The sequence below is a fragment of the Rattus norvegicus genome, chromosome 2 (genome assembly GCF_021556685.1).
Source record: "Rattus norvegicus strain SHRSP/BbbUtx chromosome 2, alternate assembly SHRSP_T2T, whole genome shotgun sequence".
In the NCBI taxonomy this organism is placed as follows: domain Eukaryota; kingdom Metazoa; phylum Chordata; class Mammalia; order Rodentia; family Muridae; genus Rattus; species Rattus norvegicus.
The window spans coordinates 222,367,142-222,376,651 of NC_141535.1; the positions used below are offsets into that span (position 1 = coordinate 222,367,142).

At 38.8% G+C, this 9,510-nt stretch overlaps 1 non-coding gene across 1 annotated transcript; it reads left to right on the plus strand.

The window, feature by feature from the left end:
- Nucleotides 1-9,026: 9,026 nt before the first annotated feature.
- Rnvu1-6 (RNA, variant U1 small nuclear 6) lies at nucleotides 9,027-9,190 on the plus strand. Its single transcript, XR_015678832.1, has one exon. It is a non-coding gene; the product is annotated as a U1 spliceosomal RNA (small nuclear RNA).
- Nucleotides 9,191-9,510: the final 320 nt, after the last annotated feature.

Consider the following 9,510-nt stretch of genomic DNA (forward strand, 5'->3'; position numbering starts at 1 on the left):
CACCCTAGGCTGACCTCTGACTTCAGCACACATGCACACGCCTGTTGTATACGTGTACGCACATACACAACCGCACACAAAATAGCAGGGATTAATGTGTTTATTGTGTCAGCATTTTGGCATTTTCCTGTCTTTCCTGTTTTGTAACTTCCTTTTTCTACTAATGGATTACATTTATTTACTTTACACCCCTACCCCAGTTTCCCCTCTCCTGTCCTCTCAGTCCTTTATCCCTGCCTCCCCTCCTCCATCCACTTCTTTTAATCTTTTCTGTCATGGACAGCTTTTAAATATTTTCTTGGAAAAAGAAAGCCCTTTCTATAGATGTTTGAATGAGGACATTCTACATTCTAGGCACTGGGCTAAGGCGCAGAACGTGAAGCAATGCTCGAAACACACCCCAGCTTTGTCCTTTTAGGATCTGACCATCCATTAGGCAATTCAGATGATAGAGAAATGATTTTTAAGTGAGTATTGCAAAATTGAAGATGCAGAGTGTCTTTAATTTGAAAGGGCATTTTGTAATCCTATTACCAATGCAAGGGGGAAAAGACAGTCTTTGGAACATTTTATTTTGTTCTGCCCCTCTGCCTACCTGCCATTTACCACATCCTTTGTCAGCCCTCCCCTACATCGAAACCTCTTTCCCATCATTCTCTGCTTTCCCTTCATACCACGGGTGGTTCACTATCCCCGTTCTGTTATATGTCTCTTCCCTCTCTCCATCAACGGTTCCTTTCTAATTTCACACATTTTACAAGCACTCCATATTAAACACACAAACCTAAAGGTTTGACACTAGGGTCCTCATAGGATTGAGAACACAGAACTTCTGCGTTTCTGGGTCTGGATTTCCTCAGTCAGTATACAACGTTTCCAGTTCCGTCCATGTACTTGCAAATTTCACATTTCACTTCACATTTCACTTTTCTTTACAACCATTGTGCATGGCTATGGTATTTTCCTTATTGGCCACCAGTTAATGGGCATCTAGACTGTTGGCATGTCCTAGACATTGGAACCAGAGTAGCTGTGAACAGGGATGGGCCTGTGTCCTTGTAATAAGAGGTAGGGTTCTTGGGCCTAGGCCTAGGGTGGCACAGCTCAGAGGTGTGGCACAGCTCGGTGATGTGGTACTAGACCCATCTCTGGTGTTTTGAGAACCTCCCCACGGGTTTCCACAATGGCTGAACCCGTTTGCACTCCTACCAACAGTGCCCCATTCCCCAATCCTTGCTAACACTTGTTGTCTTTTGTTTCCTTAGTCCTTCTGACTGCAGCAAGATGAAACCTCAAAGAAGCTTTAACGTGCATGTTCTTTTTTATTTTTCCATCTTTATTAACTTGAGTATTTCTTATTTACATTTCCATTGTTATTCCCCTTCCCGGTTTCCAGGCCAACATCCCCCTAACTCCTCCCCCTCTCCTTCTCTATGGGTATTCCCCTCCCCATCATCCCCCATTACCGCCCTCCCCCAAAGAATCTCACTCACGGGGGTGGGGGTGAGGGGGAGGGTTCAGTCTTGGCAGGACCAGGGGCTTCCCCTTCCACTGGTGCTCTTACTAGGCTATTCATTGCTACCTATGAGGTTGGAGTCCACGGTCAGTCCATGTATAGTCTTTGGGTAGTGGCTTAGTCCCTGGGAGCTCTGGTTGGTTGGCATTGTTGTTCATAAGGGGTCTTAAGCCCCTTCAAGCTCTTTCAGTCCTTTCTCTGATTCCTTCAACTGGGGTCCCGTTCTCAGTTCAGTGGTTTGCTGCTGTATTCTGGCTGTGTCTCTCAGGAGAGATCTACATCCGGTTCCTGTCAGCCTGAACTTCTTTGCTTTATCCATCTTCTCTAATTGAATGGCTGTATATGTATGGGCCACATGTGGGGCAGGCTCTGAATGGGTGTTCCTTCTGCCTCTGTTCTAAACTTTGCCTCCCTATCCCCTCCTAAGGGTATTTTTGTTCCCCTTTAAAAGAAAGAGTGAAGCACCCACATTTTGGTCATCCTTCTTGAGTTTCATGTGTTCTGTGCATCGAGGGTAATTTGAGCATTTGGGCTAATATCCACTTATCAATGAATGCATACCATGTGTGTTTTTCTGTGATTGGGTTACCTCACTCAGGATGATATTTTCCAGTTCCAACCATTTGCCCACGAATTTCATAAAGTCATTGTTTTTGATAGCTGAGTAATATTCCATTGTGTAGATGTACCACATTTTCTGTATCCATTCCTCTGTTGAAGGGCATCTGGGTTCTTTCCAGCTTCTGGCTATTATAAATAAGGCTGCTATGAACATAGTGGAGCACGTGTCTTTGTTACATGTTGGGGCATCTTTTGGGTATAAGCCCAAGAGAGGTATAGCTGGGTCCTCAGGTAGTACAATGTCCAATTTTCTAAGGAACCTCCAGACTGATTTCCAGAATGGTTGTACCAGTTTGCAATCCCACCAACAATGGAGGAGTGTTCCTCTTTCTCCACATCCTTGCCAGCATCTGCTGTTAACTGAGTTTTTGATCTTAGTCATTCTCACTGGTGCGAGGTGGAATCTCAGGGTTGTTTTGATTTGCATTTCCCTTATGACTACAGATGTTGAACATTTCTTTAGGTGTTTCTCAGCCATTCGGCATTCCTCAGCTGTGAATTCTTTGTTTAGCTCTGAACCCCATTTTTTAAATAGGGTTATTTGTCTCCTTGCAGTCTAACTTCATGAGTTCTTTGTATATTTTGGATATAAGCCCTCTATCAGTTGTAGGGTTGGTAAAGATCTTTTCCTAATCTGTCAGTTGCCATTTTGTCCTAACAACAGTGTCCTTTGCCTTATAGAAGCTTTGTGGTTTTATGAGATCCCATTTGTTGATTCTTGATCTTAGAGCATAAACCATTGGTGTTTTGTTTAGGAAATTTTCTCCAGTACCCATGTGTTCAAGATTCTTCCCCACTTTTTCTTCTATTAGTTTGAGAGTATCTGGTTTGATGTGGAGGTCCTTGATCCATTTGGACTTAAGCTTTGTACAGGGCAATAAGAATGGATCGATCTGCATTCTTCTATATGCTGACCTCCAGTTGAACCAGCACCATTTGCTGAAAATGCTATCTTTTTTCCATTGGATAGTTTTTGCTCCTTCATCAAAAATCAAGTGACCATAGGTGTGTGGGTTCATTTCTGGGTCTTCAATTCTATTCCACTGGTCTATCTGCCTGTCTCTGTACTAATAGCATGCAATTTTTATCACTATTGCTCTGTATGCTTGAGTTCAGGGATAGTGATTCCCCCGGAAGTCCTTTTATTGTTGAGAATAGTTTTAGGTATCCTGTTTTTTTTTTTGTTATTCCAGATTCATCTGGAATAATGTGCATGTTATTGATGGCTAAGGGAGAGGAACTTATTTTTAAAATAGTCGCTCGCCATTTGTACTTCTCCTGAGAATTCTCAGCTCTGTTGCTTAGCCCACCTTTTAATCAGTGTGTTTCTTTTCCTGTGTTCATGTTTGGCTTCTTCTCATAATCTAGACAGTAATCCTCTGACAGGAGCATAGCTGGCAAAGATTTTTTTTCCCATTCTGTAGGCTGCCTCTTCAGTCACTAACACTTTCTTCTGTAATATAGAAGCTTTGTAATTTCAGAAGGTCCAACTTGTTGACTGTTGGTTATATTTTCTGGGTAGCTGGAGTCCCATTCAGAAGGCCCTCCATCTTCTTGTATCTTACTTAGCTACTTTTCTTCAGTGTTTTATGGTTTTAATTCTATAGGTCTTTTACTTCTTTGATTAGGTCTATTCCAAGGTATTGTATTCCGAGGCTAATGTGAGTAGGATTGTTCCCTTGTTCTCTTTCCTCTCTGTCTTTGATAGATAGGTAGACTACTGATTGGTGTGTATTAACTTTGTAATATGCCATTTTGATAAAGTCTTTATTAGCTCTAGGAGTTTTCTGGTAGAGTCTAGGATCAAACTCTAATGTAGAGGATTGTGTCATTAGGGAACAGGGATACATTGATTTTTTTCCCTTTCCCATTTGAATCCTTTTTATTTCCTTCTCTTATTGCTCTAGCTAAAATTTCACTTGAAACTTGACAACTTTGCCTTATGTTCAGTTACATGACTTTTTTTCATTTAACAAAATGGTGGCTGTTGGCCTGTCATAATGAATCTTCATTATGTTGAGATATGATTCCTCCATTCCTAGCCTCACAGTTTTTTTTATCATGAAGGAATATTATATATCTCAAAGGTCCTTTATGCATCATTTGAAAAGATCAGATGATTTCTGTTCTTGAGCCCATTTGTAATGAGTTACAACTATTGATTGACGTGTGTCGACTCCTCTCTGCACACCCAAAAGACGGCAACTTGATCATAGCATTGGATACATTCTTAAATTTGGTCTACAAGAATTTATTGGGAATTTTGGATCTATGTTCACCAGGCAGATTGTTTTAGAATTGTCTTTTATTTTTGTTGAGTTTAATTGGTTTTGATATCAGGGTAATATTCGCTTCATAAAAACAGTTTGGGAGTGGTCTAGTCTTTTTTTGTTTCTATTTTACAGCATAATTTAAGGATATTGGTGTTATTTCTTTTAAGGTCTGGTAGAATTCTTCACTGAAACCATGAAAGTGAAGGTATTTAAATTTCAGCTAGAAGATATTTAAATGACTGCTTGTATCTTATTGACCTTTATAGTACAGATGCTTAAGTTATTTGGATCATCTTGGTTTTCCTTTGGTAAGTCATAAGCTTTTGGAAATTCAACTACTTCTTTTGAATTTCCATTATTTATCTTCAATTCTCTAAAATTCCCCAGTGTCTGTAATTTTGTCTCCTTTTTAATTTCTAATTTTATTTATTGGGATCTTCTTTCCCTTTTGGTTAATTTGTGTGCCGCAATTTTATTTTTTAAAAGACCAACTCTTTGTTTCTTTGATCTTTCTATTTCTATTTCATTGGTTTCTGCTCTGATCATTTTCATCTCGCTATATCTAACGATTTTGGGGTTGAATTGTTTCTGTTTTTTCAGGACCTTCAGTTTAATCATTAGATTGCTTATTTGGGTTTTCTCTATGTTTTTTCTAATGTACGCAGTTAGAACTACAAAATCTCTTATGACTATTCTCATTGTATTGAATACTTTGGGTATATTCATTTAATTCTTGAAATTTTAAAATTTTCTTCTTGATTTCTTCAATGACTCATGTTTTCATTCAATAACATGTTGTTTTACTTTCTAGATATTCATATGCTGTTTTCAGTTTTTCTTGCTCTTGATTTCTTGCTTGATATCCCATCATGGTCAGCAAGAACACAGGGTATTGTTTCAATGTCCTTGTATTTGTTAAGGTTTGCTTTGTGTCCTAATATGTAATCTATTTTGTAGGAGTTCCATAGAGTATTGAGAAGAATGTGTACTTTTTGGTGTTTGGATGAAATGTTCTGTAAATGTCAAGATATACTTTTTAATGATGTTATCTAATTACAGTGTTTATCTTTTTTATGGTTTCATTTTTCCATAATTTATCAGTTTAACTGTGAAAATGAGATATTAAAAGCAACCACTGTTGCCACGTCAGGGTTAATCTGTGATTTAGTATTTATTTTATGGATGAACCTCTATTTTGATTGTATATATTTAGAATTCTCTTAAATAGTATAATGTAATCTTATTTATTTCTTCTGAAAAGAATCAACTCGAAGCCTCTATTGTCAAATATTATAGCATCAGCACTTGCTTATTTTCTGGTTTCCTTTGCCTGGAATATTTTTCTTCCCATCTCTTTACCTTAAGATATTCTCTCTCTCTCTCTCTCTCTCTCTCTCTCTCTCTCTTTCTCTCTTTCTCTCTCTCTCTCAGCAGTAAGCTGTATTTCCTGAGGCATCAAAAATATGGATTCCATTTTCTTATCTAATCTCCTAGTCTGTGTCATTTGAGGCATAAATGCTATAATTTATATTAAGATTTATGATTGAAAGAACAGTACAACTGTGTATTGTTCACTGTCATTTTGTTGATTTTCTAGTGCTTAGGACTTCCATTGTCTTCTTTTGTTTAACAAGTATCATAGCATTATCTTTATTTTCAGACTGAACTATTTCTCCCAATACCTTTTGTTGGGCTGGCGTGGTGGTCATGAATTCCTTTAACCTGCTTTTATTATGGAATTTTTTTTTTAAAAAGAACATCCTTATGACAGGTAGTTTTGCTGGGTATAATAGACTGTGTTGGCAAGTGTGATCCCTTAAGAATTTGGAAGACATCACTCACTCTGTACCCTTCTTGTTTTCATGGCTTGAGTTGAAATGTCAGCATTTGTTATAATGAGCCTTCCTTTACACATGCTTTGGCCCTACTTTTTTTCAACTTTCTGTATAACTTCTTTGCTCTACATATTTGATGGTTAGCTCTAATATAACACAGATAATTTCTTCTTTGGGTCTGCCTGTTTGATATTTTGTCTACTTCTTGTAGCTGGATAGTCTCTTTCCTTAGATCTGGAAATTTTTCATCTATGATTAAAAATATTTTGTTAAGTTTTTGAGAATTTTATATGATGTATTTTAAGTATATTGACCCCAACTAACTTCCTTAAAACCTCGTGGATAAAATCCAATCACCCAAACTTCATGTCCTAATGTTTTTGAACTCTAGTTTCTATCATCTGTATATATTCTTCAGGGTGTGGGATGGAATACTGGCAGTACTATGATTGATTTACCAAGAGCTATACTTTTGAAGGAAAATTTCCTCCTCTAAAAGCCACTAACTTTCCATAGATAGTTAATGGTGGGGCTCATGAATTCTTCCCACTCCATGCTAGAATATTAACTGTCTTGATCTTATGCAGTTCTTATTCAGGTAACCACAGCCACTGGGAATTCATGGATTTAGTGGTCCTGTCATACCCAGAAGGCATTTTTCCTATGGATCTTCCCTTGCCTCTGGCTCTTACAATATTTCTATTCCATTTTCCATGATGGTTCCTGAATCTTAGGTCTTCTATGATTTTACTAAGAATATTTTCTATGCCGTTTGTTATTAAATTCTTTCCTTTCTCTTTAATTTTTCATTTTGTTTTATATGTGAGTGTTTTGCTTGAATTATGTATGTACACCCCCATGTGTGCTTGATACCCATGGAAGTCAGAAGAGGGAATGGGATTCCCTGGAATTGGAGTTATCAATGATTGGGAATTACCATGCGGGTGGTGGGAATAGAACCCTGGGTTTTGGAAAGAACGAATATTCGTAACCACTGAGCAATCTCTACAGCTTCTTCTTCTCCCTCTTGTGTATCCATGATACTCAGGCTTTGCCTTTTTGTGGAGTACCAGGGTTCTTATATGTTATATTCATACATTTTTAAAATTTGGTGATTGACCTTTATTAATGATCAATTCTTCTATTTTGTCTTCATAGACTGTTTCTATTTCTCATATTATCTGTTCCATTGAGGAAGATTGTCCACTCAACTTTTCATTTACTCTATTTTGATTTTCATTTCCACCATCATTTTGATTCAGATTTTCTTCAGTATTTCTATCTCTTTATTATATCATTTTCATATCATGGGCTGACTTCCCCATTTTATTTAGCTGTTTGTATTTTCCTGAAAAATATGAAGTCTTATTTGAATCTTTTTTGGGGGGAAGGAACATATTTATAATTGTTTTTTTGAGTTCGCTACCTAGAGTTTTGACTAAGTTACTTTAATCCACAGTAATTAATGTTGGGTTGGTAATTTTTGGAGGAGGCACATTTTGTGGTTTTCATGTTACTTGCATTTTTGCTCTGGGATTTGGGTTATACTGTTGCTTAAGATTTTTGCTACTATTTTTGTTCTTTTAATTCAGGATGTCTCTCTTCTTTCAGTGGATTGTTTATAGTGTCCAGGAGAGTCTGGGTTATAGTACAGTTGTGGTGACATTTTCATCTGGTAGACTGATATTCCAGTCTGCAGGCTGTCTCCGGCCTGCCGGTATAGGGTGAGCTTTCACAGCAACACTCACTATCCAGTAGTTAACTCAGTATGACTAAACAGAATAGTGGGTAACTGGAAACAGGCACTTGCTAAGTATAGGTTAGTTTAGGAACTAAAAGACTCCACTGGTACTGTCTGTGCTATTGCATTAGTGTGAGGGAAAGGAAGTAAGTCTCGTGAAAGATGTTGGGCTGTTAGAGGGAAGTAGAGGAGAGACATTTGTAGGAATAATTGAGGCAGGAGAAAAAAAATGGGTAGATGTGTCAGAGCTTCAGTTAGCATAGGCTTTTAAAGAAAGGTAAGGATTTGTGCCCAGATAGTGTAAACCAGGTCAGCCTCTGGGCTTCGGAAAATATGACAGGAAAAAAAATGGGTATGAGAGAGAGAAAGTAAGAAAAGAAAGGGGAGAGACAGAGGCAGAAACAGAGAGATATAGACAGAAGAAGAAGAAGAAGAAGAAGAAGAAGAAGAAGAAGAAGAAGACGAAGAAGAAGAAGAAAGAGAGAAAGAGACACACAGAGAGAGACAGAGAGACAGAGAGAGACACAGAGACAGATTGTGAGAGAGAGAGAAAGAGAGAATCATAAAAAGAATTGACAGTAGGGGATAGTATTAGCTTCCTTATGTGCCCTACTGTACTGTATTGATAAGACTTATCTGCGAATAGAGAGGTAGCTGGGTGGGGAGAGAAGGTATGGACTCTCTGGCAGATGAAGAAGAACTGTAGTTGAAGAGGTGAGTGGAGTAAGGTATAAGAAAATAAGGTCCCTGACCTAAAGGTTGAGTTTGTTCTTCTGCATTATTTGGTCTCTCTGGTCCTGATTTTTTTTTCCGGAGCTGAGGACCGAACCCAAGGCCTTGCGCTTGCTAGGCAAGCACTCTACCACTGAGCTAAATCTCCAACCCTCTGGTCCTGATTTTTACTGTTACCTTTCTTCTCCCGCTCCCAGAATCCCTTGCATGTAGGTTTGTTTGTTTGTTTGTTTGTTTGTTTGTTTGTTGACTGTTCTGTGAGCTGTGAACTGCTCAAGCAAACTGTCCCACTGAAGTTGCTGAGGCCTATACTTACCTGGCAGGGGAGATACCATGATCACGAAGGTGGTTTTCCCAGGGTGAGGCTTATCCATTGCACTCCGGATGTGCTGACCCCTGTGATTTCCCCAAATGTGGGAAACTCGACTGCATAATTTGAGGTAGTGGGGGACTGCGTTCGCGCTCTCCCCTGAAAATAAAATAAAATAAAATAAAAAAAGAAGAAGTTGCTGAGGCCTCACAGGGTCAGGAGCCACAGAGAAGCTGGGGTGTCTAAAGTGCTTTCAACCACATCCATGTAGCCTCGCCTCTCCTGTTTGCACACTGACAGTGGCCCTGGCAGCAGTTGTGGGTAACCCCATCTATGAAATCCCATCTTGAACCTCTTGTAGATTTCTTAATAAGAGTCTTTTAGTCAGTTTGCTTGGGGTAAAAACACTGCTATGGTAGTGCTGGCTAGCCAATCCAGTCAGATGGCAGAGGAAGTTCAGGGGTCTGAGGGCAGAAGATGTT